The 23,093-nt window shown below is 42.0% G+C and overlaps 1 protein-coding gene across 3 annotated transcripts in view; it reads left to right on the forward strand.

The window, feature by feature from the left end:
* Window positions 1–23,093, forward strand: part of LOC106590055 (cadherin-6) — a 100,143-nt gene that overhangs the window by 19,729 nt on the left and 57,321 nt on the right. The window contains exon 1 of one of the 3 annotated variants that reach the window (XM_014180567.2): window positions 18,180–18,591. The exons of 1 other annotated variant lie outside the window; for it this stretch is intronic. The gene's annotated coding sequence lies outside the window, so the exon portion shown is untranslated. Of the gene's footprint in view, window positions 1–18,179; window positions 18,592–23,093 lie in introns of those variants that run through there. One more of the 3 variants, XM_045710720.1, reaches the window with a different exon arrangement.

The raw sequence follows: 23,093 nt of genomic DNA on the forward strand, positions 1-23,093 counted from the left end.
GTGTGTGTGTGTGTGTGTGTGTGTGTGTGTGTGTGTGTGTGTGTGTGTGTGTGTGTGTGTGTGTGCGCATGCCTAAAAGTCCACGAACCCCGTCATTGTGGAGGGGCTGCAGGGTACTCGTCATTAATTGAGTTTGATCTAATGAAGGTGATGCCAAATGAGAGTTATTGTTAGCCCCGAGGACAATACAAAGTTGAATTTGATGTAAGATGCTTGGGGAATTTCTTTGAAATGGAAAGATTGCATTAAACATTCCATTTCTATTAATCATATTGTGCTTGTTATTATTAGCTATGGTGTGCTACTCCTACTAACAGCAGAAATGGCAGTTTAAGGCTATTTCCCACATGATAACCTTTTCCCTGTGTCAAAGGTAGTGTACTACCGTAAATTCCGGACTATAAGCCGCAACTTTTTTCCCACGCTTTGAACTTCGCGGCTTAAACAATGACGCGGCTAATGTATGGATTTTTCCCGCTTTCAAATTTGTGGGTCCTGACAGCGTGGAGCATTGTCAAAAAATCCACTATCATCAACGGGTTTCGAAAGGCTGGACTGATGCGTGTTGACAAGGGCTCAGCGGGGGATTTGCCTCCGGATGAAAGTGACGAGAGCGACAATGAAAACGATCCAATATCGGATGAAGCAATTCTGAGGCTATTCAACACCGACACCGAAGGAGATGGTTTCAGTGCACAGGAGGAGGAAGATAGTGACCAATGACTTTCTTGGTAGGCTACTGTTTACTGGTAAAAATATTTTTTGTTATAAGCCGTGTTTCGTTAAAGCCTATTTATTTTTGTTACAAGCCGTGTTTCGTTAAAGCCTATTTATTGTTGTTACAAGCCGTGCTTCGTTAAAGCCTATTTATTTTTGTTACAAGCCGTGTTTCGTTAAAGCCTATTTATTTTTGTTACAAGCCGTGTTTCGTTAAAGCCTGTGTAAAGTTCATTTGTTTCAATGTACCGGTAGGCACCTGCGGCTTATAGACATGTGCGGTTTATGTATGTTAAAAAAAATTAAAAAAAATACAATTCAGTGGGTGCGGCTTATATTCAGGTGCGCTTAATAGTCCGGAAATTACGTTATATAGGGAATAGGGTGCCACTTGGGACATAGACAAGCAGTGGTAAGGGATAACTAAAGCAGGACTCTCCAACCCTGTTCCTGGAGCGCTAGCCTCCTGTAGGTTTTCGATCCAACCCCAGTTAAAACTAACCTGATTCAATTTATGAACCAGCAAATGTTTTTAATCATGTGCACTAGATTAGTCCTGAAGCAAAAACCTACAGGACAGTAGCTTTCCAGGAACAGGGTTGGATAGTCATGCTGAAGAGGCATTAGAATAACCAGAAGCTAATTGTATGTGGTTTAGGCCCTTAGTCAAAAGTAGTTCAAATCAAATCAAAGTTTATTTGTCACGTGCGCCGAATACAACAGGTGTAGACCTTACAGTGAAATGCTTACTTACAGGCTCTAACCAATAGTGTGAAAAAAAGGTGTGTGTGTGTGTGTGTGTGTGTGTGTGTGTGTGTGCGCGCGCGCGCGTGTGTGTGTGTGTGTGTGTGTGTGTGTGTGTGTGGGGGGGGGGGGTAAGTCAAGAAATAGAACAACAGTAAAAAGACATTTGAAAATAAGAGTAGCAAGGCTATATACAGACACCGGTTAGTCAGGCTTATTGAGTTAGTATGTACAGTACATGTAGGTATGGTTAAAGTGACTATGCATATATGATGAACAGACAGTAGCAGTAGCGTTACAAGAGGGGTTGGCGGGTGGTGGGATACAATGCAGATAGCCTGGTTAGCCAATGTGCGGGAGCACTGATTGGTCGGGCCAATTGAGGTAGTATGTACGTGAATGTATTAGAGGTCGACCGATTAATCGGAATGGCCGATTAATTAGGGCCGATTTAACGTTTTCATAACAATCGGAAATCAGTATTTGTGGACGCCGATTTGGCGGGGGTTTTTTTCTTCTTTTTTTGACACCTTTATTTAACTAGACAAGTCAGTTAAGAACACATTCTTATTTTCAATGACGGCCTAGGAAAGGTGGGTTAACTGCCTTGTTCAGGGGCAGAGCGACAGATTTTTACCTTGTCAGCTCGGGGATTCAATCTTGCAACCTTACGGTTAACTAGTCCAACGCTCTAACCACCTGCTTTACATTGCACTCCACGAGGAGCCTGCCTGTTACGCGAATGCAGTAAGAAGTCAAGGTAAGTTGCTTGCTAGCATTAAACTTATCTTATAAAAAACAATCAATCAATCATAATCACTAGTTAACTACACATGGTTGATGATGTTACTAGTTTATCTAGCCTGTCCTGCGTTGCATATAATCGCTTAGGTACATGTTGCTCCAACGTGTACCTAACCATAAACATCACTGCCTTTCTTAAAATCAATACACAAGTATATATTTTTAAACCTGGATATTTAGTTAATATTCCCTGCTAACATGAATTTCTTTTAACTAGGGAAAATGTGTCACTTCTCTTGCAACAGAGTCAGGGTATATGCAGCAGTTTGGGCCGCCTGGCTCGTTGCGAACTGTGAAGATTATTTCTTCCTAACAAACAGAGCCGACTTCGCCAAACGGGGAATTATTTAACAAAAGCGCATTTGCGAAAAAAGCACAATCGTTGCACGACTGTACCTAACCATAAACATCAATGCCTTTCTTAAAATCAAGACACAGAAGTATATATTTTTAAACCTGCATATTTAGCTAAAAGAAATCCAGGTTAGCAGGCAATATTAACCAGGTGAAATTGTGTCACTTCTCTTGCATTCATTGCACGCAGAGTCAGGGTATATGCAACAGTTTGGGCCGCCTGGCTCGTTGCGATCTAATTTATCATAATTTTACGTAATTATGACATAACATTGAAGGTTGTGTAATGTAACAGGAATATTTAGACTTAGGGCTGCCACCCATTAGATAAAATACGGTTCCGTATTTCACTGAAAGGAAAAACGTTTTGTTTTCGAGATGATAGTTTCCGGATTCGACCAAATTAATGACCTAAGGCTCATATTTCTGTGTGTTTATTATATTATAATTTAGTCTATGATTTGACAGAGCAGTCTGACTGAGCGGTGGTAGGCAGCAGCAGGCTCGTAAGCATTCATTCAAACAGCACTTTCGTGCGTTTTGCCACCAGCTCTTCACTGTGCTTCAAGCATTGCGTTGTTTATGACTTCAAGCCTATCAACTCCCAAGATTAGGCTGGTGTAACCGATGGGAGATGGCTAGCTAGTTAGTGGGGTGCGCACTAATAACGTTTCAAACGTCACTCGCTCTGAGACTTGGAGTAGTTGTTCCCCTTGCTCTGCATGGGTAACGCTGCTTCGAGCGTGGCTGTTGTCGATGTGTTCCTGGTTCGAGCCCAGGTAGGAGCGAGAAGAGGGACGGAAGCTATACTGTTACACTGGCAATACTAAAGTGCCTATAAGAACATCCAATGGTCAAAGGTATATGAAATACAAATCGTATAGAGAGAAATAGTCCTATAATTCCTATAATAACTTCAACCTAAAACTTCTGAACTGGGAATATTGAAGACTCATGTTAAAAGGAACCACCAGCTTTCATATGTTATCATGTTCTGAGCAAGGAACTTAAACGTTAGCTTTCTTACATGGCACATAATTGCACTTTTACTTTCTTCTCCAACACTTTGTTTTTGCATTATTTAAACCAAATTTAAAGTTTCATTATTTATTTGAGGCTAAATTGATTTTATTGATGCATTATATTAAGTTAAAATAAGTGTTCATTCAGTATTGTTGTAATTGTCATTATTTCAAATAAATAAAAAAAAATCGTCCGATTAATCAGTATCGGCTTTTTTGGGTCCTCCAATAATTGGTATCGGTATCGGCGTTGTAAAATCATAATTGGTCAACCTCAAGAATGTATAGTTAAAGTGACTATGCATATAAGATAAACAGAGAGTAGCAGCAGCATAGAAGAGGGGTTGGGGGGGGCACACAATGCAAATAGTCTGGGTACCTTGGTTACCTGTTCAGGAGTCTTATGGCTTGGGGGTAAAAACTGTTGAGAAGCCTTTTTGTCCTAGACTTGGCACTCCGGTACCGCTTGCCATGCGGTAGTAGAGAGAACAGTCTATGACTGGGGTGGCTGGGGTCTTTGACAATTTTTAGGGCCTTCCCCTGACACCGCCTGGTGTAGAGGTCCTGGATGGCAGGCAGCTTTGCCCCAGTGATGTACTGGGCCGTACGCACTACCCTCTGAAGTGCCTTGCGGTCTGAGGCCGAGCAATTGCCGTACCATGCAGTGATGCAACCGGTCAGGATGCTCTTGATGTTGCAACTGTAGAACCTTTTGAGGATCTCAGGACCCATGCCAAATTTGTTTTGTTTCCTGAGGGGGAATAGGCTTTGTCGTGCCCTCTTCACGACTCTCTTGGTGTGTTTGGACCATGTTAGTTTGTTGGTGATGTGGACACCAAGGAACTTGAAGCTCTCAACCAGCTCCACTGCAGCCCCGTTGATGAGAATGGGTGCATGCTTGGTCCTCTTTTTCCTGTAGTTCACAATCATCTCCTTAGTCTTGGTTACGTTGAGGGAGAGGTTGTTATACTGGCACCACACTGCCAGTTCTCTTACCTCCTCCCTATAGGCTGTCTTCACTATATAGATAGGGCAGTGTTTCTCAACCCTGGTCCTTGAGTACCCTCAACAGTACACATTTTTGTTGTAGCACTGGACAAACACATTTCATTCAACTCATTGAGGGCTTGATGATTAATTGACAAGTTGAATCATGTGTGCTTGCCCAGGTTTACAATAAAAATGTGTACTGTTGGGGGTACTCGACGACCAGGTTTGGGAAGCACTGATAAAGGGAATAGGCTGCCATTTGGTACGCAAGCTCTGTGAATCCAACAGTTGGTATATTGTTAATTATAATGTTTAGACCTCTGTTCCCATGGGATGTCGTCAGTCATTCAAGCTCTTCACCAGCAGATTAAATGAATCATCCTCTTAATTCAATCAAATGGCCGACACTCACAGCTCAGCCTCTCTAAGTGGCTTTAAGAGAGCTGGAGACTGAGTATACGTCCCAAATAGCACCCTATTCCCTTTGTAGCGCACTACTTTTGACCAGAGCTACTTTTGGGCCATGGACAAAAGTAGTGCACTACTGGACTAGGGTGCCATTTGGGATGGAGAAGGAGACTATGTTTGTGGGTGTGTATGGCCCGTCACAACAGAGCTAAAGAGCTAGGCTTCTTTCTGTCTGGAGAGAATGAGAACTACTCCAAGTGGTCAGGGGTTGGATTCACAGAGTCAGGTGTAGTGGTTATTCATGTCTCGCTTATCCTACACTACAAACACACAACTTCAAACCTGGCCTTATTCATGGGGTTGCCTAAGACTACACTACATACACACCAATTCAAAGTCAGAACTTGAATTCTATTAGATGCAGAGTTGCAGACCAGTTGTAGAAATGCAATGCAGTCCATCCATATCTCGTATCCCTCCTCTTCAGCCGCCTGGGGCGGCAGGTAGCCTAGTGGTTAGAGTGTTGGGCCAGTAACCAAAAGGTTGCTGGATTGAATCCCTGAGAAGTCAAGGTAAAATTATCAGTCGTTCTGCCTGTGAACAAAGCAGTCCCTGGTAGGCTGTCATTGTAAATAAGAATTAGTTCTTAACTGACTTGCCTAGTTAAATAAAAATTGTATGTAATGGATGCAGGCGAAGCATCTGTCAACCTGTTCCAGATGGGAGTCAAGCAGGATGTGCTGCTTGATTCAAACTCAGCATCCACTTCTGCCATCGAACTCAGCATCCACTTCTGCCATCTCTATCTGATGAATTCATGAGGTTCTAGGTCTCTAAACTGACCATCCTCCCCTCCACACACACACACAAACAAACAAACTGGCACCTGCCGCCCGGAAACGTGTCAGTAACGTAATGTCTTCAGAGTGTATGACTGTAGAATAAACTTAAGCCTCCGATGCCCTCTGTCTGTCAATTTATGGAGGACACTCTTACTCTTCTTGAACAGGGAAATGGACAGCACTCCAAAGATAACCTTCAATATTTACCCATACATTTTTTTAAGAACAATCTGTGAGTTAGTATGTAGTCTATGATCTCACATTCTCACTCTGCAGGCAGCTTAGCTCAATGAAACCAACGTACCTCTATGCTCACTGACATAGGGCTAAAAGTGGCAGTGAAATATGTCTCAGGACATTTTGAATCTCTGTTTTCATGGCTGCTGTCATTTCCACGCCTCTCCCTGCTCACCCCTGTCGAGGTGCTGAGTAGAATGAGTGGTGGCAGATCTGCATCCCAAATGGCACCATATTCCCTATATAGTGCACCACTTTTGACCAGCACCCAGGTCAAAAGTAGTGCACTATATAGAGAATAAGGTGCCATTTGGGACACATCCAGGGTGTACTGTACTGTACGGCTGTACTGATATAGCTGGTTTATGGACTATAGAGCACTGTCCCCCCAGCTTTGTCCTAATGGAGGATTCAGCTCATAAAACAGCATCATGATATGCAATAAGCAGAGTTAGGGAGAGTAATGAATGTGGAAATCAACTGAGCATTTTTTTTTATCTGACGTTTGCGGCCCTCCCAGCCTGCCTGTCCCCCACTACTCCAATGTCTTCCTCTCCTCCCCCCTCCCTACCGGCTCACCCTCCTACCGGCCGGCTCCCCTCTTCCCGGCCGGCTCACCCTCCTCCGGGCTGTCTCCCCTTCTCCCTCTGTAATGGAAATCCTGGTGCTCTCTAATAAAGCTAAGAGTGAGCTGCGGTGTTAGTAAACATAACCTGTAATCATTCAGCCAGGTCCCAGTTCTAGCAACGTGCCTCTCCTCATGCGTGACTTCGACTAGCCATATCCAGGTAAACAAAAGCTGACCGGAAGTGGGCAGTTGGGGATTTTACTTGGGGATGAATACAAATAGTTTAATCCAAGTATGGAAGAGGGGGTATTTGTTGGGCCTACTGATAAATACAGCTTTGTTGTCAGCTATTCACAGAAGTTCAGAAAAGTTGCTTATTTCGTTGGCTGTGCATGGACTATAGCAGGGAATGTATTGATTACGAACAGGCATTGTAAAGGGCAAGACGGGCCTTAGAGCTAACAGCAGCAGGATCTGCCTCACTCTGCCATTTTATAGATAGAGTCATCATCGTCACAGTGTAGAAATGGAGTGGCCAAGAATGTGGATTAGAAGCAATCATCAAAAAGAAAAGGATCAGATACTTTTAGAGTGGAAATGCTTGGCCTGGGAGTCGTGTTAAAATATCCATTCCTCGCCCTGTGACATCGATTGAAAAGCAAAAAGGCTATAAAGTAGGGTATTCGTTTTTTAATGCAGTGGGGTCTTTCATTCTGAGACTAAGGCCAGGGTAAAAAAGAGAAGCCTTGTGTGAGTGAGTGAGTGAGTGAGTGAGTGAGTGAGTGAGTGAGTGAGTGAGTGAGTGAGTGAGTGAGTGAGTGAGTGAGTGAGTGAGTGAGTGAGTGAGTGAGTGAGTGAGTGAGTGAGTGAGTGGGTGAGTGAGTGAGTGAGTGAGTGAGTGAGTGAGTGAGTGAGTGAGTGAGTGAGTGAGTGAGTGAATGAATGAATGAGTGAGTGCATATCTGTTGACCTCATATACAAAGAAATGACGGCAAGGGATAATGAAAGAAAGTGGCCTACATTTTCGATATCGGTTTGCCCCTCAAGTTCATGAGGGAGGTTGGTTGCCTGTAGTCCACCCATGACATTGGGCTGAATGATTTTTCTCATCTAGCTGTTTAAAACCAGGTTGCCTCCTCTGCCTCTTTAATGTGGTATTGATTGTTTATCTGAAATAACACCGTGCTGGAGCTGTGTTGGTGGCAATGGGGGTTGGGTAGAGGATGGATAGGGGCAGTGGAGGAGAAAGGCTGGGTGGTAAGGTTATGATGGATAATCAGACACGCTTTACAGACCGGTTGTGATCCTGTATCTTATTACAAGTTCCACCCTACCAGTACAGTACATTAAGGGCCCAAGTCTTAAATAGATAGAACCTGAGTTTGAAATGATAGAAATGTGGCTTGTGTTCGATAAAGCATCCTCAAATTCATATTAAATCTTATGCCCTAGTCTAGTGGCTGCCTGTTGGCTTTGCCTGGTGCCAAGGGCTTGTGTCCACCATCCACCCCTCTCTGCACCCTCTCTTTTCTTCCCATGGCCCCTGGGTCTCCAGCCCATATGGTCAGATACAGTGTATCACAGTGACCTGTGGCTGGGGTTGTTGTTCAGCCAGACCCCTGAAGTGCCTGGTAATTAAACATGCACTGGAGGTCACTAGGAGAGGTGAGTATTATTAAATAGTGTGTGTGTGTTTAGGGTGGTGGGTGGTCCTGTATACTCTTTAGGCATGCAATCTATTGGTGTGTGTGTGTGTGTGTGTGTGTGTGTGTGTGTGTGTGTGTGTGTGTGTGTGTGTGTGTGTGTGTGTGTGTGTGTGTGTGTGTGTGTGTGTGTGTGTGTGTGTGTGTTTCATTCATTAGGGTGTATAAAAAACAACACATTCAAAGCACTTAATTTCAATGATTAGACAACCCAAGCCATAGGAATAACGTATTGCCGAAAGTCACCATGAGTCACTGTTAGGGTCAGCAGAGGTTACGCCAGGCCACATTTCTAAGGAATTCATAGACAGTGGTTAGAAATGAAAGAGGCAAATTCCACCAAGCCATTCATTGGAGCCAGTGGTGTAAAGTACTTAAGTAAAAATACTGGAAAGTATTACTTAAGTAGTTTTTTGGGGTATCTGTACTTTACTATTTATATTTTTTGCCAACTTTTACTTCACTACATTCCTAAAGAAATTATGTACTTTTTACTCCATACATTTTCCCTGACACCCAAAAGTACTTGTTACATTTTGACAGGAAAATGGTGATATTCACACACTTATCAAGAGAACATCCCTGATCATCCCTACTGCCTGTGATCTGGTGGACTCACTAAACACAAAATGCTTCGTTTGTAAAATATGTCTGTGTGTTGGAGTGTGCCCCTGGCTATCTGTCCCAAAAAAATAACTCTGCAGTCTGGTTTGCTTAGTATAAGGAATTTGAAATGGTTTATAGTTTTACTTTTACCTTTGATACTTAAGTACATTTAAACCCAAATACTTTTGGACTTTTACTCAAGTAGGATTTTACTGGGTGACTTTCACATTTACTTGAGTCATTTTCTATTAAGGTATCTTTAAGTATGACAATTGAGTACTTTTTCCACCACTGATTGGAGCACAATCAAAATTGAGAGAAATTGATTGCTGCTGTAGGATAACCACTAATACTTTCTGAATTGAAGCATGGTAATCACATGTTTCTTTAGGACAAGGACATATATCCATATCTTTACAATGTTCTAATTTGATAAAGTATACAATACGCCTTTACAAAGTGCAAGTATGACTCAACCCTCTGAATCAACTGTATGTGTGACTGAAACATCAATAATGTAAAAGCAGCTGTTTTACTGGGAGCTTCCAAGAAAATACATATTTTTTCTCCGGGCGGTGGAAGAGGAGGAAGAAGAAGCCCTTCTAATTTAAATTTGTAATGTCTTCTGTTTTAGCTCCATGAATTATGTAGTGTTGTGTGACAATTAGGTCTGTAGAGTGGTTGCTCCACTAAAAGTTTTGTGATTATGCTGCGGGACTTAGAGGTATTTTGTGGTTTAGTACGGTACTCTTCGTCACTACTTCATTGCTCCAGACCCGCGCAAGGGGGAGTTAGAGCACTGATTATGCTTTTGGGTTCTACTGTGTCTCTAACTGACAATGAATGGGCGATAGAAACTGCAGTACTGTAGCCCACTCTCGACAGGTTACGATGTACAGCGCATCAGTGGCGCAACGGTCTAAGACACTGCTTAGTGGTGCAAGCTGTGTTGCTACAGATGCTGGTTCAATACCAGTGCTGGCCTTAGCTGGAAGACCTATAACATGACTGTAGGTCTTTGGATATTCTCACAGATATATTATTAACCGTGTTATTAGCAGGACAATATATATTGGTCATATTGGTCATGGCTCCCGAGTGGCGCACAATGGGATTGCCTTGCAGTTCTCCAGCTGTATCCACTGAAACAGAGGTAGGCGCACGAGGGGGATAATGGCGCTGACTAGGGAAACATTTCCGCTGTTCTTAGTGCCAGTCTGCATGTTCAAACTTAAACAATGTAAAAATTCCCCTTAGATATGAATTCGGAGGGCAGATATTATTTAATATTAAAGCATTGTACCTCTCACCAAAGGTGTCACTCAAAAGTTATACTTAAAATACGAACTGGATTTAACGAAAAATGACATGAAAAGCACACATTTGGAAATCCCAAACTCGAAAAAGTAATTGGAAAGGTAGATACAAATTATTTGTGACATTGTGGTTACAATAAAGAATGTAAACAAGCTGTGTTTTTATTTACAGTAATGATGGTCAGCTAGTGGCATTTTGAAAACAGGTTTTCATACAATTGCAGCCCGATTAGCAGGACTCTTTACAGCCGGCTACTGTATTTGTGAACATCCCCCTACCTGCAAAAAATGACATTGCAACCAAAGAGAACAGATGAAATGGACATCATTTTCATCAAGCCAGCTTCATTCTGTGGTGCTACCCATTCCAGGGTTAGGACCGTAACCACGAGAGGTCATAAACAATGAGCCGGAGCTGAGAGGATTGCCAAAACTCAAGGTATTTTGGTTTCAGGCTATATACATTTTTTATTTAAGAAAATGCACTATCAAAGTGTAGGCATAATGTGTAATAACATTGATAATTAAATGAAGGTTAAATAAAAATAAAAATGATTCTGTAATAAAAACATTAATGTGTTTTTGCAGAGCATACAACCATGCCGACAACCATCCGTGGAGATCAGTGGACAAAGGGCTGGACAACGGGCCACACCGAAAAAACGCATGGTTGCCAAGAAAGCGGTACGTTTTGCAAGGTTCTTAAAATGTGTACACAACATTTGTGTGTTGGAGTCACTTTTAATTCTTAATTGATCTACAGTTTTTATCATAGGCCACTGTAATCCATGGGGGCTCAGGGCGGTACCATTCTGCTCATCTGATGAAGGTGCACATGGATCAGATTAAAACTTTGAAGACCGAGATCGAGTCGTTGAAGGCAGACCCGCAGAAAGAGAAACATTAACGGATGGCAGAGATACGGGCGACAGCTAATGCATTGGTACAGAGCCAGGTGGCATTGGCGGAGAGACAGGTATAGGATGACGCGTTGAAGAGGGCGAGGAACGAGATGGAGTCACAATCCATTCCAGGCACACCTGTGAGCTCTGGAACTCCACCTCCGACAAGCAGAGTCAACATACCTGGCGGGTTCACCAGGGCGTCGGTTCACCCTGACATTTCCATTCCTCTTCTGACAGCAGAACTTGACCAACTGCTCACCAGACACATCAAGGGCCGTCCGGACTGTTATGCTGTTCTGCTATAACCTAATAAACAAATGCAGGTGGCTTATATCTTCAAAATACTTTAAATTCTTTATTATCCAAATGTAAAATCATATACTGTACAGTACTGTATTTCATCATCAGCATCTTTATGCTTTCGTTAATAAAATAATGATAAAAATACTCTTTCAAAATGCAGATGTTTATTTAGTTATGGATCAATTCCGAATTACTATGGGAATAAATATCACTGAATTATAGAAATATTGGAGCAAAGTTGTCTAATGAAGGTTAACAAATTGTTGCTTACTGGAAAATACTCTTTCAAACACACACGGTCACATTGTACAGCGCCATTATGGCTATTAGCAGGGCTACAGTTTAAGTCAGAAGAGTCATTAAAACTTGTTTTTCAACCACTTCCTAAACTTCTCATTAACAAACTATAGTTTTGGCAAATCGGATAGGACATCTACTTTGTGCATGACACAAGTCATTTTTCCAACAATTGTTTACAGACAGATTATTTCACTTATAATTCACTGTATCACAATTCCAGTGGGTCAGAGGTTTACATACACTAAGTTGACTGTGCCTTTAAACAGCTTGGTAAATTCCAGAAAATGATGTCATGGCTTTAGAATTGGAGGTGTACCTGTGGATGTATTTTAAGGCATAATTTAAAACTCAGTGCCTCTTTGCTTGACATCATGGGAAAATCAAAAGCAATCAGCCAAGACCTCATGAAAATAATTGTAGACCTCCACAAGTCTGGTTCATCCTTGGGAACATTTTCCAATTGCCTGAAGGTACTACGTTCATCTGTACAAACAATAGTGTGCAAATATAAACACCATGGGACCACGTAGCTGTCATACCGCTCAGCAAGGAGATGCGTTTGACTCCTAGAGATGAACGTACTTTGGTGCGAAAAGTGCAAATCGATCCCAGAACAACAGCAAAGGACCTTGTGAAGATGCTGGAGGAAACAGGTACTAAAGTATCTATATCCACAGTAAAACAAGTCCTATATCAACATAACCTGAAAGGCCGCTCAGCAAGGAAGAAGCCACTGCTCCAAAACCGTCATAAAAAAAGCCAGACTACCGTTTGCAACCGCACATTTGGACAAAGATCGTACTTTTTTGAGAAATGTCCTCTGGTCTGATGAAACATAAATAGAACTATTTGGCCATAATGACCATCGTTATGTTTGGAGGAAAAAGGGGGATGCTTGCAAGCCAAAGAACACCATCCCAACCATGAAGCAAGGGGGTGGCAGCATCATGTTGTGGGTGTGCTTTGCTGCAGGAGGGACTGGTGCACTTCACAAAACAGATGGCTTCATGATGAAGGAAAATTGTGTGGTTATATTGAAGCAACATCTCAAGACATTAGTCAGGAAGTTGAAGCTTGGTTGCAAATGGGTCTTCCAAATGGACATTGACTCCAAGCATACTTCCAAAGTTGTGGCAAAATGGCCTAAGGACAACAAAGTCAAGGTATTAGAGTGGCCATCACAAAGCCCTGACCTCAATCCTATAGAACATTTGTGGGCAGAACTGAAAAAGCGTGTGCGAGCAAGGAGGCCTACAAACCTGACTCAGTTACATCAGCTCTGTCAGGAGGAATGGGCCAGAATTCACCCAACTTCTTGTGGGAAGATTGTGGAAGTCTACCCAAAATGTTTGACCCAAGTTAAACAATTTATAGGCAATGCTACCAAATACTAATTGAGTGTATGTAAACTTCTGACCCACTGGGAATGTGATGAAAGAAATTAAAGCTGAAATAAATAATTCACTCTTCAATTATTCTAACATTTCACATTCTTAAAATAAAGTGGTTATCCTGACTGACCTAAGACAGGGAATTTTTACTCTGATAAATGTCAGGAATTGTGAAAAACCGAGTTTAAATGTATTTGGCTAAGGTGTATGTAAACTTCCAACTTCAACTATATATTTTGGCCTTTATGTGCGGCGCTACAATTGGCCCAGCGTTTCTCTCTCTTTAAAAACAGATATAAATGCAAATATTATTTTCTCCTTCATTCAGATTACAATTGCTCACTTTCGTTTTTTTTAAAACAAAATAAGCTCCAAAATATCGTTATTTGCACTGCATGCACAATTTTTAGGCAAATTGTATTCCTCAGAAGACATTTTATTGTTGGAACAAACACAATGCTCTCAGTCATTCCAAAATGTTAATGAACCTCAAACCTGAATATTTACGGAAGGAAAAGTAAGTTTTGTCTTTCTCAGGGGGATATATCAGTGTGCACAATAATTAGGCAACAATTAGTGTGCAGAATTATTAGGCAACTAATTACAAAAATAATTTCTCCCAACTCACTTGTTTTTTCAACATTTTTAGAGTAAGTGTAACAAATAAGTAACACAAAATGACAATTAAATGACGTTTTTGGCCTTTCAAACATATTCATTGACCAATATAGCCACCCTTCTTTTCAATAACTGCCATGAGCCTTCCATCCCTGGAGTCTGTCAGTTTCTTGATCTGTTCACGATCAACTTTCGCTGAAGCAGCAACCACAGCCTTCCAAATGCTGTTCAAAGAGTTGTATTGTCTTCCCTTACTGTAAATCTCACATTTGAGAAGGGCCCACAAGTTCTCAATAGGATTTAAGTCAGGTGAGGAAGGGGCCAGGTCATTATTCAGGCATCTTTGAGGCCCTTGCTGGCTAGCCAAGCAGTGGAGTACTTGGATGCATTGATGGAGCATTGTCCTGCATAAAGATCATGGCCTTCTTGAATGCTGAAGATTTCTTCCTATACCACTGCTTGAAGAAAGTATCTTCCAGAAACTGGCAGTAGGTTTGGGAGTTGAGTTTCAGTCCATCTTCAACACAAAAAGGTCCAACTAGCTCATCCCTAATGATAGCAGCCCATACCAGTACCCCTCCTCCACCTTGCTGGCGCCTGACTCGAAGTGGTGCCCTGTGTCCATTACTGATCCAGCCACGGGCCCATCCATCTGGACCATCAAGAGTCACTCTCATTTCATCTGTCCATAAAACCTTTGAAAAATCTGTCTTCAGGTATTTCTTTGCCCAATTTTGACGCTTGAACTTGTGACTCTTATTCAGTGGTGGTCATGTTTCAGCCTTCTTGACCTTGGCCATGTCTCTGAGCACTTGACACCTTGTACTTCTAGACACTCCAGGTAGGTTGCAGTTATGGAATATGATGGCACTGGAGGATAATGGGTTCCTGGTAGATTGAAGTTTAATTCTTCTCAAGTCTTTTGCAGTTAATTTGCGCCTTTTCTTATCCATGCGTTTTTTTCGCCCCCAGTTGACTATTCGCAACAAAACGTTTGATTGTCCGGTGGTCAGGCCCCAATAGTTTAGCTATTTCAAGAGTGTTGCATCCGTCTGAAAGGCATTTTACAATTTTTGACTTTTCAGTGTCAGTTAAATCTCTTTTTTGGCCCATTTTACCTGAGGTAATGAAGCTGCCTAATAATTATGCACACCTTGATATAAGGTGTTATATAGTCCAAATTGGTGAAGTGAAATAAAAAAAAAGAATTATATACAAATAAAATTAAAAAAAAACGTTTCCAAAAAATATTAAAAAAAGAAAAGTGGTGCGTGCATATGTATTCACCCCCTTTGCTATGAAGCCCCTAAATACAATCTGGTGCTACCAATTACCTTCAGAAGTCATATAATTAGTTAAATAAAGTCCACCTAAGTGTCACATGATCTGTCACATGATCTCAGTATATATACACAGGTTCGGAAAGGCCCCAGAGTCTGCAACACCACTAAGCAAGGGGCACCACCAAGCACCATGAAGACCAAGGAGCTCTCCAAACAGGTCAGGGACAAAGTTGTGGAGAAGTACAGATCAGGGTTGGGTTATAAAAAAATATCCGAAACTTTGAACATCCCACGGAGCACCATTGAATCCATTATTAAAAAATTGAAAGAATATGGCACCACAACAAACCTGCCAAGAGAGGGCCGCCCACCAAAACTCACAGACCAGGCAAGGAGAGCATTAATCAGAGAGGCAACAATGATACCAAAGATAATCCTGAAAGAGCTGCAAAGCACCACAGTGGAGATTGGAGTATATGTCCATAGGACCACTTTAAGCCGTACACTCCACAGAGCTGGGCTTTACGGAAGAGTGGCCAGGAAAAAAGCCATTGCTTAAAGAAAAAAATAATAAAACACATTTGGTGTACGCCAAAAGGCATGCGGGAGACTCCCCAAACTTATGGAAGGTACTCTGGTCAGATGAGACTAAAATGTAGCTTTTTGGCCATCAAGGAAAATGCTATTTCTGGTGCAATCCCAAAACCTCTCATCACCCCGAGAATACCATCCCCACAGTGAAGCATGGTGGTGGCAGCATCATGCTGTGGGGATGTTTTTCATCGGCAGGGACTGGGAAACTGGTCAGAATTGAAGGAATGATGGATGGTGCTAAAAACAGGGAAATTCTTGAGGGAAACCTGTTTTAGTCTTCCAGAGACTTGAGACTGGGACGGATGTTGACCTTCCAGCAGGACAATGACCCAAAGCATACTGCTAAAGCAACACTCAAGTGGTATAAGTGTTTTTTTGTCTTATTTCTTGTTTGTTTCTCAATAAAAAATATTTTGAATCATCAAAGTGGTAGGCATGTTGTGTAAATCAAATGATACAAAAATCGATTTTAATTCCAGGTTGTAAGGCAAGAAAATTGGAAAAATGACAATGGGGGTGAATACTTTCGCAAGCCACTGTAGGCCCGGCACCTACATAAAGCTGAGTGACTCACTCATTCATGGCTTTGGATCAAAATAAATAAGTACCACCATTCTTTCTGATAGTCTTTATTAATAAATAAATGTTTTTGTTATCCTGACCTGGACACCATGTACAGTATTATAATAGCCCATTATGGGCTATTAGCAAGACAATATACCTTTACAAACACCTCTCTGTATTTTGATACTTTGTGGATGGGGGCTCCCGAGTGGATGGGGGCTCCCGCAGTGCAAAATGCGTTGCTACATATGCAGGTTTGATAGCCGTGCCGGCCGCCACCGGGAGACCCATGAGGCGGCTTTTGCTTTTAATTTAGAATCCTCGAATCCTCTATATGTAAATATTGGCAGAGAGTGACGTCATATTTTTCGATATACTGTAGGCCTACCGTAGGCGACATGAGCCTCACTAGTGTTGAGTAATGTGCTGCTAAAAGTGGTGTAGGTCTTATTTATTTAAAGAGCATATTGAAGTTAGAAGCAGTAGGATTTGAAGCAGTAGCCTACAACTATTTTTGCACCATTTCGTGCTGCTCTGAGACAAGCATGGGGACTGGTCTTGATAAATACATTTTTATTTTTATTTTCACTGAATCATCTTTTGTGTATTGGTTAGACTACAATTATACAATTAGGGTGTAGAAATGTTATGCTCTTAGTGTAACCTTTCTTTCACTAGGCAAATCAGTTAAAGAACAAATTCTTATTTACAAGGACAGCCTACTCCTTCCTCCCTGTCGGGGGAATTGAACCCCGGTCTCCCGCGTGCCCGCACGACACTGGGATTCTTTAGCTAAATAGCCCAGTACTGTAGCCTACTCCCTACTGTCACTTTGTACAGCGCCATATTTTCCGTTCCATCCTAACGGAATTTTTTCCTTTTTCTTGGAATAGAAACACCATAATATTAATCAAATTAATTAAGCTACATTTCTGTCCCATATATTATGTTCTTACAATTTTTTTTTATTATTCTCTAGTACAGCCAGTATTGAAGACTATCAAATGCTTCTCAAAGATGCCTTCTGGTGGTCAAACTAGCACTAACTAGCATTAATGGTACCAGTGGTTGGCACTTAAATAACATGTCATAGAATTCTGCGGCACCATGCAAGCTGTGCCTCTTTTAAACTTTTAAAGGATGAACCACTGTAGCTGACCTGCTGTTTACAGCGTCAATAGACGCTTGAATGAAGATGTGTTTTTACAAAGGTCCCCGTTTGTAATTGTCACCACCAGGCTAGAAAGAGGAAGAGAGGGAAATGAAACAAACTAAACGTGGGAATGCAACGGCCGCTCTGATTTTCAATTCACAGCACGCTGTTTGACCTTTTTGTTGCTGAATCAATGCGTCCGCTTCTAAATTGCACCATTCATTTTATAAAGTAAGGATTTGTTACCAGTCGATCTAATCTCCAGGTACATTATTAAAGCAGAACAAACAAAACAATGAATAATGGAAATAACAACACCTTTTTTAATTACATTTGCTTTGAGTGTGTTTATTTCTGTATTGATATATTTGTGGTGTTTTTCCTGTGGACTGTGTATTGGGATAATTGTTGAGAGAATACGCTTTCACACTTGACTACACATGGCAGGCACAAACACTCGGCACACATTAACACACTTGGCACACACACGCACACGCACACACTTGGCACACACTCACAGGTCATTTGCATTGGAATAGAGGCTCCCATACAGTACCCATCACCGAAGCACAATGGGCAGGCAGGAAATGAGTAATGAGTAAGGCAGGGGAACCAGTCGAACCCCCCGCTGAGTTCTCTCCTTCTTCTCTGTTGTAAATAACAAAAATGCATCCTAAATGGCAAGCTATTCCCAACATAGTGCACTACCTTCAACCAATCCCTTTGGGCACTGGTCAAAAGTAGTGCACTACGTAGGGAATAGGAAACTCTTTTGAATGCAGCCTAAATGCCAAACCTCAGAGGTCGATGTCCGAACCCGTGCGGAAATCGGTGATGCCATCACGTTTTATTACATAAAACACTGTGTGTTTACACTATTGACTTCCTGTTTCTTGCATGTGCAACGGTGCAATTCATTGAATCTGCCTATGTGCAGTCATTCGCCCATGCAGTAGAGCGGCACCTCCCAGTTTCTCCCCCGAAAAGTTACTTATCACAAAAATGTCTGTCAAGTCTGAACGGTTTGAGCAAGAATCTATTTGGACCCCACTATCGAAATTTGAGACTCACGAACACGGACATTTCGGCTTCAAGGGAATCGTCTGAAGGTAACACATTACCGGGATGTAAAAATGATTGGAAGTGAATTGGGCATTTCCACATCAAAGGTATACGGTATAAATAAATACATTTTGAGCTTTCTTATATCTCTCAGATATAGGACAGACACTTCAAAACATACCGCCTTTTGATTTCCTTTTTGACTATCTGTGCTAGCTAAGGAGACAAGAACAAACAAACTAGGATAAAACGATTCACAGACAACAGAGAACGATGGGGGGGAGACAGAGAGAGAGGACCCTCTTCCCTAACCACTATGTCACTCCACTATAGTAAACAGTAACACCACTAGCTAACACAGGGACATGTTCACAGGGCCATCCACTATATAAACAGAGAGAGTAATGAAAAGAAAGAAAGAGAAAAAATACTTCAGATCAAAGAACAGAATCTTGAGAAAGCCGGTATAGTAGGAACCCCATTTTAACACACACAACCTGAGCTAAAGAGGCTAAGGCAACAGAAATACTGGTGGAAAGAAAGGGTTACACCAGTAGCCTATGTCTGCGGTATCTAAACTTGAAGACAAGTGTTGTGAATGTGAGCGGCGGTGGCGGCTGTGGAACGCCGGGTTGAGTAATGGGTTGAGTAATACGGTCGTCTCTGAATGAGAGCGAGGCTGGATATAACGAGAAACGGTCTGCGTCCCAAATGGCACACTATTCCCTATATAGTGCGCTACTTTTGACCAGGGCCCTTAGGGTCTAGTGAAAAGTAGTGCACTATATAGGGAATAGGGTGTCATTAGGGATGCACACAGGGAAATGGCACAGTCGCATTGACTTGGCCCAGATCTTATGATTTATCAGGTTATTTGGTAAGCATTTGGGCAGCCAGGCAAGGTAATGGTGTTTGCATTGAGCTCTGGAGTGATACACGTGGATGTATTGTTGAGGGAACATCCCCTGAACATTGGCATGTATGGTTCGGACTAACACACCCCCGCCCCCTGACAAGGATGGTACAGGTTCATTTGTTTGTTTTGTGTTATTATGCGAATGGTGCATTTGTTGAAATCGACATGCAGTTATTCAGGGCATGATCGAAGAATGCATCGTCCTTATTGGTTATGTCTTAATTTATAGGCTTTCTTTGGTTAATGCCCTGGGTATTCTCTCTGCTAGCTTGAGAGCGGGTGGATGCAGATGGAGAAATGTTAGCAAGGAGTAATGTTGTCTCTGTCAAGTTATACAATCAACCATCATATTCGAAATGCACTTCTGCATACCCGCTCCCTTCCATTAACCTGGTTCAGTTAGAGCCGAAACTGAACGAGTGTGCTTGCATACTCCATTAAAAGGCCTAGAAAAAAAGCGCCAATAGTACTGTTTGTCCATTTTGATACACCGTAGCCAGTTTACGCTTCCTCAAAAAAGTCCAGATTAATCTAAAATAACTAAAGAAATCTGTCATTAATTTTGACATTTTTGCCGAGGACATCTTAGTTGCACAATTTTACATATAACTAATATGCTTGGTACAGTATTTCTCAATGAATAAATGTGCATGAAAACGAGTCGTCTCTCGTTGAATGACACTTTATTGAAGAATCCCTACTGTTGACCAATCACAGACGAAGGGGCGAAGACTTTAGCTTCGAACTTCGGCTTGCCTCCATAAAACCATTTGTGTGCCCGAACAGCTGAAAAAACCATCACCGAAGTCCAAAACGAGCTAAAACTTCACAAAACGTCATCATAATATATGCACAAACTCTACTGAACTGTTTCGGCTGGGAAGCATGTGGACGCCTTTAGGAGATATGACTAAGGTGTGATTATGGTTCAGCCTTAAGGGGACCATAAGAGAATAAAAAGGTTCTACTAATTAACCTTAACAACCTAAGAAAAGCCCAAAAAAAGAGTACAAACAAGGGAAGGACCCTCAGGCTTTCTGTCGAGAGAAAGTGTGTACATGTGTAACGGCTGTCGTATAGAGAGGACCAAGGCGCAGCGTGTTGAGTGCTCATAATTACTGTTTATTAAACTCAGAACACTAAAGAAAATAACAAAGAGAAAACGATCAGCTAACAGTTCTGTCAGGTACTGACGACTACATAGAACACAACTAAACAGAATACAACTGCCCACAAACACAATAGGAAAAAAAACAATTTAAATATGATCTCCAATTAGAGACAACGTGAACCAGCTGCCTCTAATTGGAGATCATCCCAAAAAAACTCCATCATAGAAATAGAAAACTAGAACTAAACATAGAAATAGAAAACATAGAAGAAACACCCGAAGCCCCCTGTCACGCCCTAACCTACTCTACTATAGAAAATGACATCTTACTTGGGTCAGAACGTGACAACATGTACACACTTTGTAAAGGAGAATTACTGCTCTGTAAAAGAGGAATTACTGTGTATGCTACATGCTGCCACATACTTCTCAACATCCTCCAGTTTCTTTGCTGAATCCTCTTTTATTAAAGTAAGGCAGCAATAAATATATTTTCAAGACAAAGACTAGACAGACACTCCCAGTTGAGCCGAAGATCAGGTTTTCTGAATTAGAATCAAGGTCTTATGTTTCTTCTGTTAGTAGGAGGAGGCGAGGAGATTGGTGAAACAAGAACAGCCAGCCAAACACTCTTTACCCAATGGTTTGGCTCATTACTAAAAACCTTGTGACAGAGTAGTGTCCTGTCCAGGTGGTATACATGTACATCATACTGCAGAAACAAGTGATAGGCTCTTGCCCTATGGGCCGTTCTGGCTCGTCCTACGCTACTTACTTTACATCCTTGTGACTTGAGGACAAGGAAATCTAAACCCTACCCAGTAGCCCATCCGTTGGGTTTCCATGCTCTCACAGATGTATGAACAAAAACTGAAAGAAAGACACACACAAAAAGTAAAGAGTTATATTTGGGTTGGCTGCTCTATTCCCAATGCACCAAGTGGTATTTAGTGATATATTTAGCCAAGAAGGGGCGCTAGAGAATAATAGCATGGAGAGCGATACTGTAAGGGAGTGACTCTCTCGGCCTGTGTCCATGTTTGCGTCCCAAATGGCACCCTATTCCCTATGTAGTGCTACATAGTAAATAGGGTGCCATTTGGGATGTAGCCCATGTAGCCCTCTTAATAAAATAAATTCAGAGCGTGACAACATTGTGTCAAGGCGAAGGGAAAGAAGGGAAACTGTGAAACAACCTGTCGCTGACAGTGACACACATTAGCAGCCTTTAAGGGCCTCTTCTTTGGTTTGTACCAGGGCCATGTACCCCCCACTCGCCCGTGGCTGACATTCTCCTATCTCACTTTTAATTGCCCCCCCCCGAGGGCATTTTCTGGGTTGCCGTGGAAGCCTGGGTTGCCGTGGCTCAATGGGTGCGATAGGGTACTGCCTCTCTGTGTCGCTCATCTTCTCTCGTTAGGAGACTAAAGAAACAGAGAGAGAGACAGAGAGAGAGAGAGACACAGAGAGAGAGAGAGATAGACACAGAGAGAGAGAGATAGACACAGAGAGAGAGAGGGATAGACACAGAGAGAAAGAGAGATAGACACAGAGAGAAATAGAGATAGACACAGAGGGAACGAGGAAGAAGAGAGAAAACAAGAGGATGAGTAGTACTGCTGTTCATAGGTCAGTTTTGCCTGCATGGCTCCAGACTATACACAAAATGCCCCTGAAGCCATTTAGTGTAGTTACATATAAAACACTAGAAAAGCTATTAGTCTGCTACATCCAATATGAAGGATACGTTTGTGTGTCTCGCTGTGTCCCTGTCTTTATCTATGAGTCCCTGTGTTCCATACGAGCAATAGATACATTTAATAGCTAATTGTTATGAGTTTAAATGTTATTTCATACAATTCTATGAGCTTAGAATCCCTGGGTCCACTCTCCAAATTGCCAGCTGACACATTCATCTTGCTAACCCTGCACGGAACACAATGCAGAAGTATTCTAGCCACATGTAGTGACTCCAGATAATTGGTGACAGGCAATTTAAAGCTTTTTTTTTATGGTTGCAATTAAATGGCGCAAAAAATGGATGCAAGGAGAAAGAGGGAGTAGAGGCAGAAAATCAAGCAGTGTCAGGGTTGTTGTAAACACTTTCTCTTAACTGTGAGGATATAATTGCGTTGTCATGTTCTATTACACAGGTTCATTATGACGCTGGCACTTACTGGGGCTGGGTACCAAGAAAAGAGAGGAGAGCTACTCAACACACACACACACACACACACACACACACACACACACACACACACACACACACACACACACACACACACACACACACACACACACAGAGTCACATACACACCGGTACACACAGATGTAGAGAAAACTAAGCTCTGGATGTAACTGACTTACTGCTACTGGTCCACTGTTGATGGAGAATTAAGGGGTCAGAGAGCTGTGGCAGTGTCCCAAATGGCACCCTATTCCCTACATAGTGCACAACTATTGTATTCTCCCAATTTAAAGTAGTGCACTGCATACACTCTTAAAAATAAAGGTGCAAGTAGGAACCACATTAGGTTCTTGAGAGCAATGCCTTAGGGGAACCATTTTAGGATCTCTGAAGA

Source organism: Salmo salar, chromosome ssa29, assembly GCF_905237065.1.
Source record: "Salmo salar chromosome ssa29, Ssal_v3.1, whole genome shotgun sequence".
Lineage (NCBI taxonomy): Eukaryota > Metazoa > Chordata > Actinopteri > Salmoniformes > Salmonidae > Salmo > Salmo salar.